General features: G+C 39.9%; 1 long non-coding RNA gene across 1 annotated transcript in view; it reads right to left on the minus strand.

The window, feature by feature from the left end:
• Positions 1–27125, minus strand: part of LOC309810526 — an 85455-nt gene that overhangs the window by 11768 nt on the left and 46562 nt on the right. The window contains exon 4 of the long non-coding RNA XR_014295012.1: positions 17523–17689. This is a non-coding gene — a long non-coding RNA (uncharacterized lncRNA). The remainder of the gene's footprint in view (positions 1–17522; positions 17690–27125) is intronic.

Genomic DNA, 27125 nt, shown 5'->3' on the forward strand with positions numbered 1-27125 from the left:
TTTTCCCTTTTCTAACTGTAACATGTTATATCTTAATTTCTTGAGATGCCCACACTCTTAAAGAAGAGGTGAAGATAGTCCTCTCTCATAGTCTCTCCAAATGAAGGGCCTGAGCAGGAGGGAAGCTTGCGATAGGTTGCCGAGGGGAGAAGACTGTGGTCATCAGAATACTCCTATCATATTTTCAGTCATGACTAAAACTTGAGCTGAAGTCTTAAGAATCCTATGAACTGAGACATTAAATTACATTTTAATTTTAACTCAAAGTTCCTTTGAAATTCCATTTCTTCAGTAACATCTTGTTTTCTCCTCTCTCTTTAATAAAACCTCATTTCCAGAACAACTAAGCTGCTATAGCCCTTCAAATGATTCCCTTCAAAAGCCTTGTGGGGAATATTTTTAATAAATACTAAAAAGTATTTTTCTATTTTTAAGCTTTTACCTCAGGTGTCTGAACAGTTACTATGAGCTTTCTACTGCTCTGTTTAGTCTAATTCAATATAAAACAGGAAATCAATTATATAAACCCTTTCCTAAAAAAGTATAAAACAGATGCTTGATTTAAAGTACAGGCAAACATTAACATATTTGATAATATTTGGATAATTTATTAAATAGTCAACATATTAAAATAGCATTTGACATATACATTTTGATAGTGTTATATATTAATATAGCTGGCTGCTTCATTTCTGTACAAAACCAATTACTGCATGTATTTTGAGTTACAAACAGTGGTGGGATTAAATATTGTCCTCTTCTGGAAATTTGACGTAATAAGTTAATTCTCTGAAAGAACAAACACATAGATAGGAGGCAGGGTGAACACAGTATGCCAAAACAGGATCAATAGTGAGATTTGATGTCTTCAGAATATTGCTATAAGCGAGTTCGTTAAACTACAGGATTAAAATTATATTGAGAAACTCAATAGCAAATAAATTTATGAATTATGCTTGTTGGAAGACTTAAAAGTTCAAATGATTTATGGAATAACAAATGAGAGAAGAACCCAACTTAACTTGACTAGAGATGCAGTCATTAGGGCTTAATTTCCAAGTGATCACATGCTTGTCAAGAGTTCCCTAAAGGAAGAGGGAGAAGTAGAAATGGGACTAGAGGTTGTAGATTTGATAAACTTCAATGAGGGAGAGCAAAATGAATGTGTCCAGAGACTTTATCCTTCACCTTTGTACTACTTGGTTTGGTTCTTGTGTCTGATATAATTCTCATTAAGTTTCTTAGGCAAATTCAATGTTGGTGTCATAAAGGGGGACTGGGACTGCTCGATTCCATAAGGAAACTCAAGGGAATATTTTCAGTCCTCGAGTAAGGATGGAGTATTTTAGAATATTCCCTTCCTATATTCCAGGTGAATCTTAACTTTTGATAATGTCAGATTTTGCACAAGTAGTTTAAGGCTAAGAAAAATTCTATACCAAGGGATTCTTCCATCAACCTCTAGGAGAACCAAGTGAGAAAATGTGACTCAGTACAACTCATGACTGCAGAGGGAAAGTCAGCCCAAAGTGCATTTTCTAATATTGATGAGTGAGTAACGTCCTCCTCATTCAGGCTTCCTCATACCCAAATGTTCGGGATGCTACTTAGGTAATAGTCACTGTAGTACTACAGAAACTTATTTTTACCAGGCTGCACCCTCTTAGGTAGTTCTTTCCATGGGAAAACAAAAATGTGCTAGTCACAGCTCATACAACTCAATAACAACAAAAAAACAACCCAATCAAAAAATGGGCAGAAGACCTAGATACGCATTTCTACAAAGAAGACATACAGATGGCCAACAGGCACACGAAAAGCTGCTCAGCATCGCTAATTATTAGAGCAATGCAAATCAAAACTACAATGAGGTACCACCTCACTCAGGTCAGAATGCTCATCATTTAAAAGTTTACAAATAACAAACACTGGAGAGGGTATGGAGAAAAGGGAACCCTCCTACACTGTTGGTGGGAATGTAGGTTGGTACAGCCACTATGGAAAACAGTAAGCAGGTTCCTCAAAAAACTAAACACAGTGTTGCCGTATGATCCAGCAATCCCTCTCCTGGGCATATATTCAGACAAAACTACAATTCAAAAAGATACAAGCACCCGTATGTTCGTAGCAGCACTATTCACAGTAGCCAAGACATGGAAGCAACCTAAATGTCCATTGACAGATGAATGAATAAAGAAGATGTGGTATATGTATATATATGTATATACACATATACATACAATGCAATACTACTCAGCCATAAAAAGGAATGAAATAATGCCATTTGTAGCAACATGGATGGGCCTAGAGATTACCATACTAAGTGAAGTAAGTCAGAGAAAGACAAATACCATATGATATCAGTTATATGTGGAATCTAAACTATGACACAAGTGAACTTATGAAACAGAAAGACACACAGACATAAAAAACAGCCTTGTGGTTGCCAAGGGGGAGGGGGTGTGGGGAGGGGTGTGTTGGGAAAGTGGGATTAGCAGATGCAAGCTAGTATATATAGAATGGATAAACAATGAGGTTGTTTGTATATATAGAATGGATATATACAGAATAGATAAACAACAAGGTCCTACTGTATAGCACAGGGAAGTATATTCAATAACCTGTGATAAACCATAATGGAAAAGAATACGAAAAATAATATATATATGTATAACTGAATCACTTTGCTATACACCAGAAACTAACACAACATTGTAAATCAACTATACTTCAATAAAAAATACATTTAAAAAATGTGCTTGTCAAAGTCTTGGAGTTACTGACCTGAGCCTGAGCAGACCCCAGAACTCACAAACATAACAATGTCTTCCAACCTCAAGTGTGATTTAAATTATTTTGTTAAAATATTGATTAAATACAGGCATACCTCAGAGATATTTCAGGTTTGGTTCCAGACTACTGCAATAAAGCGAATATCACAATAAAGAGAGTCACATGAATTTGGGGGTTTCCCAGTGCATATAAAGGTTATGTTTACACTATACTGTAGTATACTAAGTGTGCAATAGCATTACATCTAAAAAATGTATATACCTTATTAAAAAACACTTTATTACTATGTTATCATCTGAGACTTCAGTGAGTGTAACCTTTTTGCTGGTGGGGTCTCTTGCCTCCATGTTGATGGCTACTGACTGGTGAGGGTGGTGGTCGCTGAAGGTTGGGGTTAGGTGCAGCAATTTCTTAAAATTAGACATGTGTCACTTTGAAATTGACATCTCACCATCAAGATGGGAAAACTTTAGCAAGTTTGGCCAAGAAAATTCCTCTAATTTTATCAGTCAAGTTTCTTGGGCCAACCTGCCTACTTATATGGGCACAATTTGCAATGACCCCAATCAATTAAAATAGTAACATCAAAGATCACTGATCACAGATCACTGTAAGAAATACAATAATAATGAAAATGTTGGAATTTTGAGAATTCCAAAATGTGACACAGAGACATGAAGTGAGCAAATGCTGTTGGGAAAATGGTGCTGATAGACTCTGTCGACCCAGGGTTGTCACAGACCTTTAATTTGTAAACAAAACAAAACAAAAACATGCAGTATCTGCAAAACGCAATAAAATGAGGTATGCCCATATGAATAAATCTAGAACCAGATAGCAACACTTTATGCTTATAGCTCTTATATAACTATAATAAAAATCAAATTTACAAACTAGTTATATACAACCTATAAGGCCAATAGAACCCAAATCTACAACACTGATTTAATGATGGTTTGTTAAATACTAAATTACCTTTCATTATGTGAATGGGTACTTTGCAGCTCTCACCTTTTATTGAAGATAGGTCATTTCATGATCACTATCTGTCTTGCGGTAGGGCTCAAAAATAATCTCACAATGCTAGCCAGAATGAACAGGGAATAGGTCTTATTAGGGATAACTTCCAACGCAAGAGTGCTTGTCCATGGAGGAAAAGGTGTCAGAGTTAGCAAGCCTTGCTGGACACGCTGTGGATGTATGTTTGAGTGAAGGTTCTTTGCCCCCTACTGCTTTACCTTTTTATAAGTACAACAAAGTAGCCCATGTTAGAAGTGAGACAAATAGACTACTCAACCCCTTGGGATATCTGAATTTTGGATTCCAGTGTTAAAGAAGTTGTCTGGGAAAACCAGCTACTTAGAGGCATTAGGGTCCCACGTGGAGTTGGGTTTGGGTACAGACTTTCCTGCTGGGGGAAGGTAGCCACCTGTCTTGTAATTCAGGTGACGCAGAGTGAGTTCTTAGGACCATTTTCAGAAAATTCTGCTCATTGTGTCTTAGTGCTAGATGCTATGATACAGGCTCATCTGAATTCGGTATATTTAAATCATCATAAATCAAGTGATGATTCAATTCTCCCACCATTTTTTCCATTTGAACTATTGTAAAATTTTATTTCCTATATTGTGTCATCACTTAATTGTGACACTTATTGTGTCATCACTTCATATTCACATGGAAAAAAGCCTCCTTTGTGTATTTGCTTAGATGGTATTAACTTCATGGCAAATCCGAAAGCAGGCCCTAAAATTTTGGAGCAGTATTCATTTATAAAGTGATAAGATGACATGCTATATCATTCTGAACATGGTTTCTTTTAGATTATCAGAAAAACAGAACCACAGAACTAGAAAAACAAACTACTGTACAGAGGATTCCAACCCCCGTGAATTTGGGAAACACTGGAAAGATCACGGATGTTGGGGCTTGGCAACATTGGACTTGAGTCTTAGCTCTAGTACTTTAGAATGTGGCCTTGGGGTGTCATCAGACCTCTCTGGACCTCAAGTTCTGTATTTGTAAAGTGGATGACCTTCACTCACTCACCATATAGTAACTAAGCTGGCACTGTCCTAAGTGCTAAGGAAGTAGCTGTGAGCAAACTAAGTACCTGCCTTTATAGAGCTCATAGTGCAGTCAGGGTGGAGAGTGGAGGGAGAAAACAATACACATAAAGTAATTTCATGTAGTGATAAGTGGTGTGAAGAATACAGGGCAATGGGATAGAAAGGGACTGTGGGTGAAAGGCAGAGTTGGTACTTTAGCCAGGGAAGACTCTCAGATGATAATGTGGCATTTGAACAGACACCCAAATGATGAGAAGAAATTAGGCATGTGATGAGCCAGCAGATGTGGGAGTGAGCTCATTGTATCTGAGGGACTCAGAAAACTGGTGTGATTGGAGCACAGAGAGGAAGGAAATGATGGAGTCTATTCTGCAGGTTCTTTAAGGATTACATGAGCTAAAGACAAAAAGTGCCCAGCACAGAGTATCAAACCAACAAATGGCAAGTATTATTTGTACTATAGATTATAAATTCATACTTTACGATGTGAAGAGTTAATCTGCTCTAAATGGAAAAGTTTTCCTGATCTCGCTTAAGTTCATTTCCTTTAGAAATAAAGAGAGAAGCTAGCAGGAAGACTATTTTAGTAAGCTGCTTTGTTTACATGCATTCATTGCAAAGTTTTTCTCAGTGATGTCTACAGTATGTTCTCAACAATCTCAGGATATACATTATTCATAGAGTCATAGAATCTTTACTTATTTATTAAAGCTGGTGATACTTAAGAGATCATCCTGCTTCACTCATTTTTCTGGTAAGCAAGGTACAGCCCAAGGAAATGATGCAATTTAAGTAAACAGAATTAGTGGCAGAGCTTGTATAAGATCCAGGTCCCTGGACTCTTCATTGTCTCTTCTTTTTATTATCCTAACTTATTCCCTTCTTCTACTCTCCCTTCCTAGTCGTACCTTGGCTTTTTGTTGCTATTATGGTTAGAAAAATGATACTTTAGGGATGGTTGATGTTGAACACAAACCAGTGATATGACTAGCAATTTAAAGCCTTTTAGACAGATCACATCACAGATGATTAGGGCATTTTTGTGGACTGAATGCTTATGTCCTCTGAAAATTCCTATGTTAAAGCCCTAACCCCCCATGTGATGGTATCTGGAGGTAGGGACTTTGGGAAGTGATTAGGTTTAGATGATGTCATGAGGGTAGATCCTTCATGATGGAATTAATTCCCTATAAGAAGAGACCAAGGGCTTCCCTGGTGGCGCAGTGGTTGAGAGTCCGCCTGCCGATGCAGGGGACGCAGGTTTGTGCCCCGGTCCGGGAGGATCCCACATGCCGCGGAGCGGCTGGGCCCGTGAGCCATGGCCACTGAGCCTGCGCGTCCGGAGCCTGTGCTCCGCAATGGGAGAGGCCACAACAGTGAGAGGCCCACGTACCGCAAAAAAAAAAAAAAAAAAAAAAAAAAAAGAAGAGACCAAAGAGCTTGCATGCTCTCTCTCTGCCATGTGAGGACATGGCAAGAAGGTAGCCATCTGTAAGCCAAGAAGAGAGCTCTCACCAGAACCTGACCATGCCAGCACCTGATCTTAGACTTCCCAATGTCTGTTGTTTCAGCTACCCAGTCTATAGTATTTTGTTATAGCAGCCCGAGCAGACTAAGGCACACCTTTATATTGCAACATTTAGGATATGCTATATTGTTGGACATTTACTAGGGTGGGTGAGAATAAAGCAGTAGGCTGGTTGCCCCAGAAAACTTGACTGGTAAAATTAGAGGAATTTTCTTGGCCAAATTTGCCAAAGTTTTCCCACCTTGATGGTGAAGTGTCAGAGTTACACATGCCTTGAAAAATCTGCTTTAGAACTGGTCACTGTTGATTTTATGATGTGAAGGCAAAAGCTGAAGATCTAAAAGAAAAATACAACCTAATAATATCATATTAGGGGAACTTGCAAGGTCTTCTAATGACTTGTCCCGTACTGATGAAATACATCAATGTCAGAGAACAGTTGTTGAACTAGATGGGCTTGATATATGCTAAAATGTAGGGCTCTTTTGTGCTTGTAATTGAGAATTGGATCTTTGCTAGTAATTTTGTTAGTGATATATGAGCCAGAGGAGAACACTATTCTCTTCTAAAGCTATTTTAAAGATATAGTGCTCACACTAGGAAAAAAGGCTTTGTCAGTAAATAAATACAATACAGACACAAGTAATTGATGTGTATGGTAATAATTGTACTCTCTTACTTTCATAAAGTCCTCTGGCCTACAGATGCTTAAGAAAATATACTACTGAATAGCCCCTTAAAAGGGATGAATTAGTTGAGATATTGCTTCTCAAAATTTAGACTCAGGTGCTCTCTTCAGAATAGAAGATGCCTGAGTGCTTAGGACCAAATATCTAACAAATGAAAAAATAAAGGCAATTTCAGTGTATGCATCAGTTGGCAATTGCTCGTATTGTTTCTGTATCCTATTATTCTTGTGAACTTGTTTGCAGAATATTTGTAGTAATTCTTCAATATTGAGGTAATGGGAAGAGCATATGGAGCTGAAGACTCCTACATGCTCCTCTAAGAGTTGATTTTTTAAATCTTCAAAATAGGAGGAGTAATAACACCTACATCTCATCCTAAGAGTTAAATGAGATAATGTATGTGAAATATGGTCTAAAAAACCACTAAACAAGCATTATATACACATAAAATTATTTCACTTCCAAATCAGAAAATTCAAGCGCAAAGGAAATAAAAAATTTCCTTTAACTTTTATTTTTAATAAAAAATAAAAAAGGTTTTATCACCAATAATAAATGAAGAATGGGTGGCTTATAAATGATGGGCTTGTGAGTAGAAGAAAAAGAATCCAGTGACTAAGCTCATTGAAGGAAGCTGGCTTAAGAGGTCTCATCATCCAGAGCCAGGGCAGAATAGCTTAACCAGCAGAGAAGTTAGTTACCTTCCTGGAAGCCAGTTTGGAAGGAGAGCTGGGGACTCTGGACAAGGATGTGGGAAGCAGTGGAATCTTCTTTTCACCTGATTTGTAAGTGAGGGCAGCCTGAAACACTGCCATGCACGGGTCAGGCCTGCAGTAGCTGAGACCATTCAGGTCTAAGCAGAAGGAGGTATTCCCTGTGGGGAGGTTGGCTGGTGCAGTGAGGGTGGGAATCAGCATTCCCAGTCCCAGTCCCATGTGCAGAGATCTTAGGAAGAAGCTAGCTTGCTCTGCACAAAAAGCCTTAAGGCAAGTCTCTATTCCATCCAGAGTGCCTGTAAGCCCTTCCTATTTAGAACTTCTGGAGCTGTCATTCTTTTCTGCCCTGTTTTAGAAGACAAATGTCTAACTCTCTTTATATTTATTTAGAGTTTATCTTTTTCACCAGACAGTAAGGTCCATGGGACATGCTTCCTGTCAGTTTTCTTTCCCACTGAGTCCTCAAAGCCCGGCCAAGTGCCTGGCACATAACAGGTACTCATTAAATAGATAAAGAATGAACACTTAACACAATGTAAATAGGAGGAATAAGTAAATTAAAAAGGGAGAGGGGCTTGGAGAAGTAACATTTACTGTCTAGTCTGCATTACTTTACTTACAATAACATGTTTGATTCTTTGAACTACCCTGTAGATGGATGTGAATGATGTTTAGTAAATGAGGAAATGGAGACTTGGAGAATTTAGAAAAGTTACTTCTGGTTTCACACCTGGTAAGTGATATAGAATTTGGACGAGACTTGACCAATGCCCAAATCCACAATCCTCCAACTGCTGAGGTTCCCCTAGCACAGCAGGGATGATGCCTTAAGGACAGGCAGATCTAGCTTCTATTCTAAAGGTGCCCCAAGGCAACTTAGAAGCTAGTTGCAGTTCTAGGGAAGAGTAGAACTGAATTTTCTGTTTGTTATTAAACAAAGTGTTTGTTTGAACTGCTTGCAATGTTCGCAGTGAATTAGTACCATAGATATACATACTTAGCAGGACGGGAGATGTGGTAGGGACATGATAAATGTTTGTAGCACAAATAAATGAAAATATAAATGAAAGAAAGAAAAGGATAAATCAACCAGAAGGTGGCCAGTTTTAACCTAAAAGCCACACAGATGAGCATGACTAGCAGCAGGGAAATGGAAACATCAAAGGGGAAGAAACCAGAAAGATGGGGAATAGAGCAAACCCTGAGCCTGAAAGTAATAGAAGGAAATGAAAAACAAGGCAAACACATTTAAAGCCCGCACATAAAGGTTTCTGTGTCTTCTATTTAGTTCTCTAAACAATAATAATGTATTTCTTCAGTTCATTAGATAATCTATTAAAAAAAGAAAAATCACAGCCTTTGCACCATCTTTGGAAAGTCATTGAGGCTTTCCAGGGTGGGGAAGGAAATCTTATGAACCCTCTGGTGCCCTGAATGAGTTACCATTCTTGGACCGCAAATGTTCCTTGTGCTGTAATTATAACATTAATTGTAAACTTTATTTACTCACTAGGCAAGCTGTTTGCTATTGGCTATGGCTAGAATAAGGCCCTCCTCACCCAACCCTGGCAGGTCAGAATGAGGAAGCATCACAGTTTCCTGATAAAGGATATAGGCCCCTAAATGATATTAATGTTCCTAAAAAAGGCTGTTGTGCTTGAGTCGTCCTCTGACACTTTGAGGTGAATGACCTCTTGCTGTCCCACACTCCACCCCTTGGTACCATTCCCAGAGGCAGAATCCTTACGTGAAAGGGGAAGGAGCCTTTTCACACTCATCTTCTCTGTCTCCCTTCCTGTGAAAGTGATGGTGAGGATGGTGCTGTCCTGCTTTGGCCACCCGGACCAGAGGAGGTGAGGAAAGAGCTGAGCGCCTCACAAAACCTTAACTGCAAGTTATTTTCCACTTATTATTATTGTCATTTGAAATGGTTATACGAATTTTAGATGAGAGAACTAAGTACATGTGACTTGTGATTTATCCAACTTGGTACCAGGACTGATATCTACATATACCATAGCTGCTTAGGAGCTCTGTCCACATTTCTCAGAAAAACAGCAATAGCTCAGTTAATTGAATAATATCAAGATAGATTGATTCTTATTATTAATTAATCTTATCTTAATGACTTTTGCTGGCTACTATGCAATTAATTAGGAAGCATTTTGATACACTGATTAAGTTGGATAGGCTGGCCTCAAATCCCAGCTTGATTATTATCTAGCTCAGTGGTCTTTGGGAAATTAATTAATCTTATAACCTCAGTTTCTTCATTTATAAAATGGGCATAAGAGCTGTAGCTTTCTAGATTGTTGTGCAGATTAAATGAATTAAACCATGTGAAGCACTTACTTAAAAAGGTCTATCATGTATTAAGTCTCAATAAAGAATACTAGATATTTGCTTGATAGCAAGACATACATTTTCCACATTTTGACATTTCTGAAATTGGGACGTGTCTTAAAACCTTTCCAAAGAGACTCTCCAGTTCCCGACAAGTTACCATTGCTTGCCTGTGTTCATGTACTAACTTTACCAGATATAGAAGGTAAGTGTTGGCCTCAGTTGAGTTAGAAACATTGGTAGTCCCACAGGTGCTATATTATTTAAATCAAATTTAGAAGTGTAATTTTAAGACTCAACAAAAATATTTTAAAACAAGCTTGTACCATAGTGCAGCATAGAAACAAAAAGTTATTGTCTCAATAGAAGACTGCCTTTTACATGTCAGGCAATGCAATTAGAGGCATCAGAGAAGGCCAAGTTTTTCAGAATACATCATGGAATTTTCAAAGCTAGGAAAAAGGTGTGTATAACCAATTTTGTGAAGGTCTATCACTCAAGCTCAGAACATCAGATAAAAGCTTTTAGCTGACTTTCAAGGAAAGCAGCTTAAATTCCAGTGACATGTAAATCCATTAAAAAATCCTATAAGGGGACTTCCCTGGTGGTCCAGGGGTTAAGACTCCGTGCTTCCCATACAGGGGGCCCAGGTTCAATCCCTCTTGGGGAGCTAAGATCCCACATGCCGCGTGGCCAAAAAAAAAAATTCCTATAAGTATAATCAAAGCAGAAATGTTGACAAAATTCCAGATTCTCCGATATGCTTTTAAATTATATTACCAGTCCAAAAACTGTTACAGCTGTCAAGACAATGGACCTGGGTAATGAAAATTAGAATATCTTTATGACCCCAAAGTGACTCAGAATTATTTTTATATTTTGTAAGTGAAGCTTAGAGTCAAATCAGTATGATGGTCATACTGATTCTGCAGAAGAAAGTGGAATGTGATGATATCAACAAATACAAACTTTTATAGACTCTTGAAATATATATGTGTGTATATATATTTAATATGGTGTTTGATTTTTCTGGAAAAGTTGTCAGTAATTGATGCTTTTAACAATGGCTGATGTCTTAGAATCAAGGGACTATAATATAATCAAGGTGACTAAAAGCTTCATGTTGGATATGGTAATATCTTTTTAGAGTGTGTGCCCAGCTCACAGCAATTCCCTGGCAGCTGGTTTACACAAGGGAACATCATTCCTCTGGCCTCGGTTGATCAGACGAGGCATGAACCCCTGGTTCAAGTTGAGCCAGCATCCCTTCCCCAGGAATCTGGAACTGGGACATAGAACAGGAGTCTCTGAACTTGGGAGGGATGACAGCATGCCCTACACTGTTGGTGGGAATGTAAATTGGTGCAGCCACTATGGAAAACAGTATGAAGTTTCCTTAAAAAACTAAAAATAGAGTTACCATGTGATCCAGCAATCCCACTCCTGGGCATATACATGGAGAAAACTCTAATTCAAAGAGATACATGCACCCCAATGTTCACAGCAGCATTATTTACAATAGCCAAGACATGGAAGTAACCTAAATGGCCACTGACAGATAAATGTGTAAAGAAGATGTGGTAAATATATACAATGGAATACTACTCAGCTGTAAAAAAGAATGAAATAATGCTATTTGTGGCAACATGGATGGACCTAGAGATTATCATACTAAATGAAGTAAGCCAGACAGAGAAAGACAAATATCATATGATATCACTTATATGTGGAACCTAAAAAAATGATACAAATGAATAATTTACAAAACAGAAATAGACCCACAGACATAGAAAAAAAACAACTTATGGTTACCAAAGGGGAAAGTGGGGGAAGGAGGGATAAATTAGGAGTTTGGGATTAACATATACACACTACTATATATAAAGTAGATAAACAACAAGGATGTTGTGCTAATGTATAGCACAGGGAACAATATTCAATATCTTGTAATAACCTATAACCCATAATGACAAAGAATCTAAAAAAGAATATATATATATATATACATGTATATATACACGAATCATTTGCTGTACACCTGAAACATTGTAAATCAACTATGCTCTAATAAATATGAACAATTCAACAGATGCAGAAAAAAGCATTCAATAAAATCAACACTCATTAATGATAACAAACAGCAAACTAGGAAAAAAAAGCACTTAAAAAAAAACAGTGGTAAAATTTTAGTTAAGGAAATAATTGGATACTTTTAAGTAATAAAGCTAACAGAAGAATATCTGTTAATGTGGTGTTTTAGGGGCCTCTCAAGTCTGAGATAGTTAAAATCAAACTTACGGAGCTGGCCCCATGAAACAATATTTTTATATTGCCACAAAATTTCCCTTATATTATCTTTCGGCTGCTGGTGGCTTATTTCATTAAAAAAAAAAAAAACGTTTTCCTTGGAATTTCTTGTGGAACTAACAAAAATCTCTGCTCTTTGATTTTTGCAATTGCTCAGCTTCTTTTTTCCCAATGAATATGGAGAGGAAATAGAAGCTTATTAATTGCTATGACATTTCTTTCTAACGTATTTCAAGCCCAGGTGTTGAAGTGAGCATGTGTCAGGTTTTAATCGTTGGTACTTGTTTCTTCATAGGGCATATTTCTATTTTGTTCCTCTGGGTATCAGATCTTCCTCTTCTTTCTCAGTTCTCTGTTTTTTAAAATTATTAATTCTTTGACTTTATGAAGTATGATATTCACCCTAGGTGCAAGGATCTTCCTGGACACTTCAATTCCTGAAGAAAATTCTCTTCAATGATTTTTAGGGAAAAGCAGAACTTACCCTAAGTTTATTCAATAACAGGAGTTCTTAATTCTATTATGAGCCCCTGATTCTTTTGAGCATCTAATCAAAGTTGTGTAATCATTGCATAGAAAAATGCATCTACATGCCTAGACGTATGTTTTGGATGCATTTATGAATTAATGAACTGGCTGAAGCCCATTCATGACCCCTAAGCTAAAAACCACTGTTTGCCATACTCTTATACAGACCCTGGGAAGTTCCTTTAGTTTCCATCTATAAATCTGACAAATCAAGCATTTTTGAGGGCAAAGACACATTTAAGGCCAGAGCATGGGGGGTTCAATTTCTCTCACCCCTCAAAGTAAGAGTTAGGGGTCTTCCTTCATCCTGAGATTAATCCTCTAGTCTTGAGAGTTATGTTATACAACATCTACCATTACTGGGGCACTCTCTGAGTGCCAAGAACTGATAGAGCATTTCAAAGTACTTCATTTTTATAATACATTTTGAGATACATAAAACCATTCTTAGAGGAATAAACAAAATAGCAGAACAAAATTCCAGAACCAGAAGAGAATGGGATTAGGCTAGCAGACAGAAGTGCTTCTGCTCTGGGTAGTTCATTTTCCTATTAGTTCATTCAACAAATATTTCCTAAGAGTGTTCAATGGAATTTGTGCTATGCTGGAGTATTTGGCTATCATCAAAAAAATCAGACATAGTTCAGCCTTCAAAGAACTCATGGTGCCATTAGGAAGATAAGTCAAAACAGTTTATTAGTCTAGGCACTGGGATCCTTGCTCTGGATCATACCAAAACAAGTAAGACCTATTTTTGTGCTCAAAACACCTATGATCTTCTTAGAGGATATTGCAAGTAAACACATGGCATTGACACAGAGGCAAATAACGTAGGTGTTGGAAGAGTGGAATAAACCCAACAAGATATGCTTGATGGGAAATTGAGAGATGGAGGGTGGCAGACTGGACCTCTAAGCTCACTCTCTGTTAAGTTCCCTGGGGAAACTCTGGGGACCATGCTGGTAGAAGACATAATGTCTGTAACAATCCACTGTCCCTGAGATCCTTGAATATAGGGCCTGAGCCTTATCTGTTTTTTAAAACATGTTTTCAGGTCTTAGCACAGTATTGCCAAAGAGAATGTGCTCAGTAAATGTTGGTTGCATGGAGTTGGAAATGAAACATAAAAAAACAGCACCCCTAAGACAAAACTCCTGCTACCACCAAGATAAAAACATAAAAGCCGATTTACATGCTTTTGTCCTGAATGCTAACCAAGGAAGTACTTTGGTCCTTGACCACTAGAACTTGACAGCCTAGTATAGACACACTAAGGTAGGCATTGGAAACGCTTTGTATATATTATGGGCCTCCTTACTCTCTGAAGGAATAATCCAACTCATTGGAGGAAACAGTGTAAAAATGAGGACCTCTAATTAATTATTTCTATTTATGTGGCTATGTTTTGTTCTGTGTTTTTCTTCTTTGGTACGTGATGATTTGGCTGATCATGATCTAAAAAATGTTGATTTGCTTGCTAGCTGTTATAAACTACTTTATACCCAGATCATCTTTTATTATAATAGGGAGATACAACACTTTGTTAGATATTGCTGCTTTTATTTGTCCTTTGTCATAATTTCTAGTAATTTTTTAAATTATTGGGAATGCTTACATAATCACATACTAACACCTACAGGAGTGAATCACAGTTCATCTTGCAGATTTATTGCATACCTACCGAAAAAGTGCCTTAGGATGCAAACATTAAAGTTTAAGTTATCTCCTGAAAGTCCCACAGACAGGCCATGCAGTTTAGAGGTCAAAATTAAACAGAAATCCATTTAAACTCTTTTTCTTCTTCATTTAAATAATGAGACAAGTTAAAGAAGGATTGGGAAATGCTCTTAGCAAGCAGATAAGTCATTTATTCACAGCACAGTTGAAATAGAAAGCTTCCATGCGTGGGAGGATTCACGAATACTTGCAGCAAGCAAACTCTCTCTTCCCTCTAAACTTTGACTAGCAGAAGAACAAAGTCTGCAGGTCTGCGTAGATTCCAGGTAGTTTTTCAAAGCAGCCACTTTGCTTCTTAGCCGTTTCCATGTACCCTTGTACCTGGTTTGCTGTCTAGTTTTCTTCCATTGATAGCTATCTTCAAAATTCAGCAAGAACTTAGCAAATATTTTTGTAGGAGTCGGGGGGCTATGTAGTTATCTTTATGACTTAATTTTTCTTTTCTTCCTTTCTTTTCCTCTTCATGGCTTCTCCTCCCTTTTCTGGTTTCTCTTTCTGTGTCTTTATTCCTATCTCTCTCCTTCTCTCTCCTGACTCTGTATGTGTGTGTGTCTCTCTCTGTCTCCTGTCTCTCTTCTTTCTTCCATCTGCCTCTCTTCACATATTTATTAAATGTTACCACATACCAGGCACTGGTTTAGGGGTGGGAGATTATAAAGATTATAAAGAAGGCAGTTTATGCTTTCCAGAATTCTCAGTCTAACAGGGTAGGGGTTGAGAGGAGGGGAATAGCACCGACGGAGTAATGATAGCAATTTATAAAGATAGAAACGAGATGTTTTCGCAGCACAAAGAAGTGTTTAACTCTGTCTGAAAAGGTCAGGATGAAGTGAAATTTGAATTAAGTCTTGAAGCATAGGCAGGAGTTTTTAAAGTGGGGGGCAGGTAGGAGAGAGGCCATTCCAGACGGGATAGCACGTGCAAAGGTGTGCAGGTGAGACAATATCAAACATCGTGGAAATGGCAAACGGGGCATACACTTAGTCCACTCGGAACCAGAAAGTGAGGGCAGATCACAGAGCAATGACACCTACGGTCCAATAGCAATCCTTACCTGCATACCTACGTAAGTCCTGTGCAACCAGTGCTTTCGGTTTGTTTTTGGTTTTCTCCCAACAGTCGCTCTGAGACATATGTAATGAGCCATAGTGGGAAGCTGTTCTAACCCACAGTCTGAATCAGTGGTGTCGGGCTGAGGGGAGCTCTCTATGGCTCTGACCAGAGGGGTTTATGCTCTTACCTAAACTGAAAGTAGAAGCCAAATGTTGGAGATTTGAAGGCAGCCAAGACACTATTCCACTTTCCTTTCTATGGAATTTTGAGCCGACTGAGAACTAGAGAAAGAATATGCCAGATGGAATTCCAAGTATCCCCTTTGTTAGTAATAATGGCTAGTTTGGAGAATGTGGCTTAAACCTCTGGCAATACTGAGCTTCTTGGCTTCTTACCCCAGAATTAGGGAGGTTCACCTACTCAGTTGTAAACCACGGGCTTCCTTGCCACCCTGAGGAGATGGAGGATCAGACCAGAATTCTTTGCAGGCAGGCAGAGGAATGGGAAAATGAGGCTGAAGACCTCAACAGTCCCAGAAATCATTCCACCCACCGTGGCATAAAATGAGTGAGTGTGTGGGGAGAGGTCATGAGCTACACTGATGTTCTACGGAAACCTGAAGCCAGGTAATAGAAGATGGTCCCTACCAAGTCCAAGTCTGATATTTGTCATTCCACTTCCTCATCATAAGAAATTGACACGGGTGAGAAGTGTATGTGAAAGGTGGTCCTGTGACTATTTTTATTTGAATCCTTATCATGAACTGGTGTGGCAAGCAGAGATATCTTTTGTAAACAATGTTTGTAGCTGCCTTCTTCTTTAGAGTAGAGGGGTAACATGTTGACCTCCCAGGGATCTCCTAGATCAGGGACTCTAGACTTCTGTGTTCTATTAAAATCAGTGGATTTGAGAAACACTAGCATTAAGGTTGAAAAAGTGTGAGAGGGTTTCCCTGGTGGCGCAGTGGTTGAGAGTCTGCCTGCCGATGCAGGGGACGCAGGTTCGTTCCCCGGTCTGGGAAGATCCCACATGCCGCAGAGCGGCTGGGCCCGTGAGCCATGACCACTGAGCCTGTGCGTCCAGAGCCTGTGCTCCGCAACGGGAGAGGCCACAACAGTGAGAGGCCCGTGTACCGAAGGAAAAAAAAAAAAGTGTGAGAGACCCAGGTCTTTAGAAGAAATCTAGAATTGAGCACAAGATTGAGGGTGTGTGGCAGTGCGACCTTTTGAGTAGGCTAGAAATATGGAAAGAAGATTCTCAGGTTGTTGCCGAGACTTCAAGGGCCTGTGCAGGACATTTTGTCCTAGTAACATTTAACTGAACTCTATCAAGCTAACAAACAACTCCCCTCTCCAGCTCTCAAGGACTCATTGCTTTCCCTCTGATGTAGATTTTGTTGGGGTGCTGTGTTCTTTCAAGATTAAGACAGTGACTCTATGTTAGATTCTCTGACGTTGACTCCTGTGACCCTGCTTTTGCTGCTGGATTTGCCCACAGTCTCTGCTTTACATCCTTGCTCCTACCCAGAGTAGGCATTTTTGGCTTATTGACTCCAATTTTCCCTGATCCCACTTTCCCTTGAAGTCAGTAAATCTCTAGTGTTAGTGAACATACCAGTCACTTGGTGCTTGTTCAGAGTGCAGAACTCCTGGGCTGTACCTTAGAGATTCTGTTGTGTTAGGTCTGTGATGTGCCCCAGGAATCTCACCTTGAACTAGCATCCCCAGATATTCTGGGAAAGGGGGTCCACAGGCCTTACCTTGGAACACCCTGCCAAGTATGACGCTCCGTGCCCTGCTTATGCTTATTCCAGTATGCGGCCTCGGTCCACCTCCAATTTCTGTCCTCACAGCTCTCATTCAGCTGCTGAAATCCTGAAGGGACTGGGCTTCTCTAGCTTGAGATGAGGTGCATTCCATGATGTACCTTGAGGAAGAGAATGAAGTTGGTGAAGTGTTTTGAGATTAAAGGGGTAGACTAAGTATGTCATTAACATGCACTTTCCCTAAGGTTAGTAGTTTACGGAATGGGTCAGCTCTGTCCAGTTCAGCTGAGAGCTCCTCTCAGACTCTGTGCTTCATGATGGGGTCCCCACTCTGAGAACTTAGAATTTTAGAGGGGACTCTGTGCGAGCCTTGTCATTCCTCTCTAGGCAGTCTGCCAAGAAGTTGGTTGGCTTCTGTGGTTGTGTTGTTCATGATGTGATTTTTTTTTTTTTTTTTGCGGTACGCGGGCCTCTTACTGTTGTGGCCTCTCCCGTTGCGGAGCATAGGCTCCAGACGCGCAGGCTCCGCGGCATGTGGGATCTTCCCAGACCAGGGCACAAACCCGCGTCCCCTGCATCGTCAGGCGGACTCTCAACCACTGCGCCACCAGGGAAGCCCCATGATGTGATTTTTTTTGGTTTGATTAGTAGTTGGAAATGTGATCTACAGACCTTACTTTGAGACACTCTCTGGACCACCTGCATCTATTTAGAGATATTTTCCCAGAGGTATCAGGCCTCATGAAACTGCAGCAGTGACTTGCAGTTCAGGGAAAACTACCATTAGTCATCTAATGGTAGTCAAGGGACCCTATTTACTTCTCAATAGGGTATTAATCACAGGACTTCTGAATTTCTAGAAATGTTTGTAATTTTATTTTCTTGTTTTCTGATACTCTTTTAATTGATATTTATTTTTTAACTATTCTTATGCTACTTACATCTTCTAGAATACTTTTACCTAACATTGTTGTTTTTAAAACAATTTACCATTTTATCTTTTTAATACATCTATCTATTTAATCATGCCTCATTTATACCATTCTTTCTTATTCACTTTTTAACTTTTAATTTTATCTGTCCAATTTGATCATTTCATAACATGACTTTTTTTTTGCTATGACTTTTTGTAAACAGTGAAATTGAATTTGGGGTGAATTCTTTGCATTTTTGTTTAGTATAGGAAATTAATTTGAAGTTAGACAGATTTGTACCAGTTTTTATGACTTGCTTTGTCATCATCTCACTTCCCTATTTATACTTTCTTTATAAGAAGCGTGTTTCACTCAATAGTTGTTTGAAATTCAAACTGTTCAACGTGTGCTGCCCTCAGGGCAATTTTATGAGAAGCTAGTCCTTTTAGCAGGTGTTGGCATGGTGCCAGCATGTCAGCTATTTTCAGTATAGACTGGACTGCAAGGTGGTGTGACCAGAGGCCAGTAACTTAAAATTCCTGAAATTGTCATTTTTATTTAAAAAACTTGTGTGCCTCAGTAAAAGGCATGCTGTACGTAGTATTAAAAATTATTATTGTTATTGTTTATTGTGGGTGAGGAATGTTTATTAACTTCCTCACTATCCTCTGGAGGAAGCTGTATAGCAAGCTTCATTGTGCAACACTGTGTCACAGACTGAAATGGCCTGGATTAATTTTTAAGGTTGTTTTCCTTAGAACAATTTGGGGCCGTGTCCAAAGACCTAGAAAAAAAATCTGTTTCCACGATCCCTAAAACGTTGACACCAATTCTCTCACTTGCAAGGATGCTGGCCATGGTTTAGTAAAAGGATCCTGTTTTCAAGCAAAAGAAACCCAAACAATAATTAGACTTTAAATAGTACAGAGACCAGAACAGTTGAAAGTTCCATGAAGTCTCTGTACAGCCATCCCTGGAAGTCCAGGGTACTTAGGTGTTCCCGAAAAGCCCTCGGCCTGGTTGGAATCTATCAGCTTCATTGGCTTCTGTAGTACCAGCTCTTGCTCTTTGTTGTTTACAGGTCTCTGGTCAACCACAAAGCACTTTTTGGACCCACTTCTGTTCACTTCCTCATCTGGCAAAGTCTCTAAACTGACTTTATCTTCCATATTTGAAAAAAATTGGAAGCTGGATTTTAAAGACAAATGCTTAATTCACTTTGCATAAATCATGTCTTTAGCTTTGCATGGGCATTTGTTACTGAGGATTTATGGACACTCATGTGTTTTGTCCCCCCACTTAAGGTAGAAATGATTGCCTTACTTAAAAAATCTTCTAATCTGCCTTCTGTAACAATCATTAACCTATCAACGAGTAGATATGTTTTTTTGTTTGTTTTTTTTGTCTACCCAGCGTCTTTATTTCCTCCTTTAGGTGAAAGTTTCTATGTTAGGTTCTCCAGAGAAACAGAACAAATAGGATATGTCTATCTCTCTCATCTCTATCTTTATCTCGAGAGAAATTTTAAGGAACTGTAATAGTTGTAAGCTCTTGTAATAGTTGGAGGATGGCAAGTCCAAAAACTGTAAGGTAGGCAGACCCTGGGAAAAATAGATGTTTCAGCTCGAGTCTGAATATGGTCTGCAGGCAGAATTCCCTCTTTCTCAGGAGTGGGGAAAGGAGTGGGTAGAGACAATGTCAGTTATTTTTTTTCCTCTTAAGGCCTTCAACTGATTGGATGAGGTTCACCCAAATTATGGAGGATAACTTGCTTTACTCAAAGTATACTGATTAAAATGTTAATCTTATCTAAAATAATATCTTAATAGCAACATCTAGACTAGTGTTTGACCAAATATCTGGGTACCATGGCCTAGCGAAGTTGACACATAAAATTAACCATCACGGGACTTCCCTGGTGGTCCAGTGGTTAAGAATCCACCTTCCAGTGCAGGGGATGAGGGTTTGATCCCCAGTCCAGGAACTAAGATCCCACATGCATGGGGCAACTAAGCCCACATGCCATAACTACTAAACACATGAGCCACAAGTACTGAGCACATGAGCCACAATTACAGAGCCCACATACTCTGGAGCTTGCACACCATAACTACAGAGCCCACGTGCTCTGGAGCCCATGCGCCACAACTAGAGAGAAGCCTGTGTGCCTCAAAGAAGAGCCCTGCATGCTTCAACTAAGACCTGCCACAGCCAAAATTAAAATAAATAAATAAATAAATATTTTTTAAAAATGTTAACCCATGGCAAGTTGGGTCATCCTCTTTAAAAAAAAAATTAACTGTCACATACCCCACCTTACTTTCGGAGAACTGCTCTCCTGACCCTTAGTCCATGTGCCTCAGACGGCGCTGCCTTCATTTTTGGTTCCAAAGGTGAGCATGTGACACAGGCTCATACAATCATAGCATAAAATTACCCTGGCCAAAGGGACTGCTTCAAGGATGGACAACAACCAAACCCAGGTCAATGAGAGCCCTTCCTAGGATTTCTGCTAGAACCACCAGGAACAAGTCATTGTCTCGTTCTCAGAGTCTGGGTGCTAAGGCCTAGTAAGCTTAGAGCTGCAGGGGACATCTTTGCTCCCACATGGGGAAAAGTTGCTTGAAAATTAAGCCAACCTAGGGGAAAGAAGGCACGGCTGAGAGATGGAGAACAGAGATTATTTCTTATAGACATTATATGGACATTATCTGAAAATCTGACTTCAGCTACCTGGATCCATGGATTTATTATTTTTAAGTTATATAAGCTAACATATCCCTCTTCTTGCTAAAGCTAGTTTAATCTGAGTTTCTGTCACTTGCAACTGCAATAGTTCTGATTAATACACAGTCTGCTGGGCAATGTTCTAGGTGCTTCCCAGAGACAGCCACTTTCAACAAACTTAGCTGTTTTTTTTCATATTTATCTCTACATAGCTAAACAATATGCCTTTACCACTACTTCTTGATTGGTTGATTTTAGTCAGTAGTGATTGATTTCCTGTTACAGTGATGAATTCCCTCCTCCCTCTCCATTTCTCCCTCCCTACTCCCAACCCCTCTACAGTTACAATGTTTAGTTAAGTCACTAGTTAAGAGTTACATTATTCTGACTTTGGCCAAAATCAATTTACTCTGTATAATATAAAGAATCAAAATTTTCTAACAAGGCAAAGGATTAATAAATAATTTATGAAGAATTTTGCATAGATTCTTTACAACGTTTCAGGTAAAGTTGAAGAGAACAGAGAATGTATGTAAAATTCTAATTGTTAAATTTTCTGTAGGCCAGGAAGTAAGGAAATATTTACTGGTGCCTGCTCTGTGCCAAACCCCATGTTGGTAATTTTATTGGTTATCTTTTTGATGCTTACAATAACCTATGAATTTGTGTTACTTTCTCCTTTTCATAGATGAGAAAACTGAGGGTCAGAGAAGATCATTATCCATGTGAAGAAGAAAAAAGTTGTCATCATCCTTTTGAATAATATGGGAGTAATCCATGTACTCATGGAAGAAAGGCAAATCCTTTTTGGGAAAATTTATTTACTTATGGAATAAAGGCAAAGGGACTCAGTTTAACAGGGGCTCAACTTGCTCAGCTCTGTGCCTTTATTCTGAATAAGCATAGCTGATGACCCTGGTGGATATTATGGGATTTGGGCTGGTAGATCCCATTTTAGAAGCCGTAAGAATTCAGCCTTGGAGCATCAGTGACTGTTATGAGGGGCAGAACTGCGGGTTTGACAATTGGTTCCGTAAAAACCAAAGTAAAAACTAAAACTTTCATTTAGAAATCAGTAGAACTTCAAGAGATTCAAGATGTTTCAAGTGTGGGGAAGAGTTGGGGAAGCAGCTAGATGCAGAGATGGTAGAGGGACCTTGATATATTAGAAAGAGCTCTAGAGCTGTTGTCTAGAGGCCTGAATTGAAATCCAGCTCCAGCAGTAACTTGACTGTGTGATCTTAGGCAATTCATTTGATCATTTTTCTATTTCCTTATATACAGAATAGTTGTAGAAATTGCCATCTTGCTTCTACTTCACTATTGCTATGAGAAGCAAATGAAATATACGTGAGTAATTTGGAAGTTGCCATGTCAACATAAGCATACGCTGTGTTCATCTCAGAGTAACCAAGGACTAGTAGGGCATATCTATCAATGATTTATTTGTACGCTTGGCCACCCAGCACCTTGAAAAATGGCTTATTTAAAAAAAGAGAAAGCTAAAATACATAAGTTTGGTTCAAGAGTAATGGCCACAGGGAGGGTAACCTGATTCAGAGCAAAAGATAACTTGTCTATTCTGGGGAGGGATGGGTTGAGGGTAGTTTCCAATACATAAGCAAGCCAATACTAAAAACCATGGCTTCTCTCAAATGTCTGGCAAATGTTGAGACCACAAAGACGTTCTCAGCAGGTTGGTGGCAACAGTTTCAGCAGTGATGGGAAATGACCTTTGGTGTCATTCAGAGCACCTGAATGCCCCCTTCGGCAGGTGAGATCTGGCAGCTGCATCACAGAGAAGATGAGAGCTACTGAGAAGGAGCCACCCCATGGGGCTTTGGTGGGCTCTTGTTAGCAGCAGCAACTGGAGATTTTACCAGAGTGAAGAAAAGTGGGAAAGGAGGGAAATGTTTCCATGTGACTGAAAAGGAGGTTAGTTCATGTAGCATGTGGAGCACAACCCCAGGGAATAACTTCTGTGACAGATATGAATGTGGGTGGGAAGTTTGGTCAGACAGCCCTCGCAGAGAAACTGGGAGCAGAGTCCTCCACATGTCTACCATTTTACGGCTTTTACTGTGAATCCTAATTTCACCCCAGCAGGAATGACCAGAAACTTGAGTGTTATTTGTTAGGTAGTTATGCAAATGTAAGGGATCATTTTGAAGGCATTTTACAAGTTTCTTTGTGCTTCTATCTGCTAGGTAGACCTCAGAATGTGTAGAAAGTCGGGACCCAGAGCCAGCAAGCTTTTATTTTATTGCTCAAAGTGAAGCTGCATTGCATACTCTTGGATCTTAGATTTGTATCTTAACGTTTTGCTAGGTTTTCATTTATGTATGTCAAATTAATGCTTTGAAATCCGAATGTTCAAATACTGAAGATAACTGTGTCATCAAACTGAATAGAAAAGGCAGAAAGTTGTAATTTAAAAACAAATTACTGTGCATTCATTCCACAAATATTTGCTGAAAGCACACCAGGCAAAGTGCCAGGAAGTCACTCATTCATACGTTTATTTAATGAACATTTAGTGAGCACCTTGTTCTTGTCATTGGGAGACAGTGGAGACAAGAAAAACAATGTCACTGCTCTCATGAAGCTTAATTTAAATGAAAAAAAGTAGTCAATCAACAAAGAAGCAAATAAATATCATATAGCAGGGGTAATTAGGTGGTTGCTGTACATAGAACATCAGAGCGGGTGACTTTGCCGATATTTGAATGCTGAGAAGGAATCAGCCATGTGAAGGAAGATTGGGGGCAGTGCACTTGAGGCAGAGAACATGAGGGCAAAGGCCCTAAGGCTGGGATGAACTTGACCTATTGCGTGAGCAGAAAGGCCTTAAAATGAGGTTGGCATGGCATGAGGTAGGAAAAGAAGGCGTGGGTCAGATTTTGCAGCACTTTGGAAATCAGGTTAAAGGGTCTGGGTTTTATTGTAATTGTGATCAGTTGCTGTTGTGCAGAGAAGCACTTTGGATTGCAGAAGGAGCAGCAGGGTGCTGTGGCAATAACCCAGATGAGAGGTGATGAAGGGTTGGCCACTAATGATAGCAAAAAGATGGTGTAGCAGAGGGATTCAGGATATAAGTTAGTAGCTAGAGTTGATTGGATTTGCTGATTAAGGTCCTCTGTGGGGGGTTTAGGAGAGACAGAACTCAAGGATGACTCCTTGAGGATAGAATGTGAACCAAGATAGACATGGTCCCTAACTTCATGGAGGCTGGGGAGACATTTATTTAAATAACCCCCAAAATACAATGAAAAGTGTAACAGTCACAATGTTTCAAAGGAGGGACTTTCCGAGCTGTGAGATGGTTGAAAGACAGGTGTGACTGGGGGAGGGGGATCTGGGAAGGCCTGTTTGGACTAAAAATCTAAACGTGAAGTGACTCAGAGGGAACATCCCATTTCCTCCAGCCCGGGATCCTCTCCTGTATCTGGGGGAGGCTGTTTAGCAAAGGAAAGGGTCAGACTTGTACCCAGAGCAACCTCATTCCCATACTCCCCTCCCCTTATTCCCACAGCCTACAAAAGGATGTTGTTTTGTTTTTAAGAAGATGCAAGAAGAAAAGGGAAAAACTGTGTGTGAGAGAGTTCCCAGAAGTTGCCTGCTTGCCAGGCTCCAGCAAAGAGGCTGTTCTTTCTTTTTTTTTTTTTTTTTTTTGCGTTACGTGGGCCTCTCACTGTTGTGGCCTCTCCCGTTGCGGAGCACAGGCTCCGGACGCGCAGACTCAGCGGCCATGGCTCACGGGCCCAGCCGCTCCGCGGTATGTGGGATCTTCCCAGACCGGGGCATGAAACCGTGTCCCCTGCATAGGCAGGCGGACTCTCAACCACTGCGCCACCAGGGAAGCCCGAGGCTGTTCTTTTTATTGGTTAGGAGGTCCACTAAAAAGGGCAACAGCCTTTCTTTCCCAGGAGTCTGCCAGCCCGGGGGTGGCAATGCCATTTCTTTTTCTCTTCCTATCATTATTACCTTGTGAGCCTGCCTTCACCCACAGCTGAGAAAGGTTTGAAGTGATTATTGCATGGGATTTGGCATGAGCATCCTGAGTTTGATACCTGGCTCCACCACTTAGCAGCTGTGTGTGCGTGACCTTAGGTAACTTTCCTAGGGCTCAGTTTCTTTACCTATAAAATGGGGTTAATACCAGCTGGTGTTCCCCTGCCCCTGGTCCCCTGGAGTGATCAACATCCTGACTTCTAACACCATCGTCTAGTGCTGCCTGTTCTAGAACCTCATAAAAATGGACTCTGTGTCCGGCTTCTTTCATTCAACTTTATGGTACATGGAGCTGTGGTTTATTCATTCCTTTGTATGAATTCATCACAATTTCTTTCTTTATTCTTTTGTCAGTGGGTGTTTGGCTTGGTTCCAGTTACAAATAATGCTTCCAACACACAGCTTTTGGCTTTTGGTGACCACGTTTGTGTCTTTCTGTGGAGTATGTATCCCAGAGTGCTGGGTCATAAGACCTACATAGGTTCCAGTTTAGTAGATTCTTTGACTTGGTTTTCCAAAGCCGTTTTACCAATTTATGCTCCCATCAGCAAAGTTTGAGCGCTCCAACTGCACCACGTACTGACTTCGTATTGTCAGTACTTTTTATGTCAGCCACTCTAATGATATTTATTGTGATATTTATTGCAGTTTTAATTGCATTTCTATGATGACTGATGATGTTGAATATCTTTTCATGGGCTTATTAATCGTTTATCTACTTTTTGTACTTTAAATACCTTGCCTCATAAATAAAAAAATAAAATGCGGTAACAGTAGTAACTGCCCCATAGAGCTGTGGGGTGACAGAGTGAAGAGTTCAGCTTTTAGTGTAGCGTCTGCCTCATTGTAATGTGCTGCTCATTAGGATGTGCGGCTATAACAAATTACCACAAACTGGGGGATTAAAACACTACATTATTATCCATGTTCTGGAGGCCAGAGTCTGAAATGGGTCAAGGTGTCAGCAGAGCTTCCTTCCGGAGGCTCTAGGGGAGATTCCATCTCCTCGCCTTTCCAGCTCCTAGAGGCTGCCTGGATTCCCTGGCTGTGGGCCCCTTTCATCTTCAAAACCAGCAATTGCACCACTTTGACCTCTAACCCGGACAATGGGAGAAGCATTGGGAAAGTTGGGGAGCACTCCTGGAGGGAAGCAGTCCAGACCTACAGTGGGAATGTAGGGGTCTCTAGCCCATTTGGGGAGTGAATAGTAAGGGATACAATGGTGATTGGATTGACATTCGATTTTGGCAGATCTGAAGCATTTGGACATTCTCTCCAAGGTAAGAAAGAACTAATACAGACTTGAAACAGGTTGATGGCATGTTTCGAGAGATAGTGTTTTGAGAAGGTTAATTTGACTAAAGGGCAGGACTGATAATAAAGGTGGATGAGACTGAGAACTGGGAGTTCAGTGGGAAGGCTGTTGCTCTAGTGATGGTGTGAGGTCAACAGATCAGTAGCTGGGGTGAGGGAAGTGGGCATAACAGGAAGGGGCTGATCCTTAAGAACTGACCGTGGATGTGGGTGGTGGAGAGAGAGAGAGGATTAAGGAAGGCACTGTTTCAGATGGCAGGTGTTAATATGAGGGGCAGGATCCAACACTTGGTGTTGGCAGTGATGGAGTGAGTGTTAGCTGTAAAGATTTCATGGCAATTTGCCTTGTGTCAGCAAACCTGTTTTTATACAGTAATATTTGGTAACTTTGCAATAGAAAAGAAACTTGGCATATAGACGGCATGAGTCCATTCTTTCAAATGAGATAAAACTCTAATATTTTAATACTTATTGAGCCCCTATAAGATCTTCCCACTGTCCTCTGTGGTGTAAGCGTTCACTTAGGGCAGGAGAGGGCATTTTCTCCTCCCATGAAGTGCCTAGATGAAGTTCTATAATAATCAAAAGGGGGCTTCCCTGGTGGCGCAGTGGTTAAGAATCCGCCTGCCAA

The sequence above is a fragment of the Mesoplodon mirus genome (genome assembly GCF_964341445.2).
Source record: "Mesoplodon mirus genome assembly, chromosome: 9".
Taxonomy (NCBI): Eukaryota; Metazoa; Chordata; class Mammalia; order Artiodactyla; family Ziphiidae; genus Mesoplodon; species Mesoplodon mirus.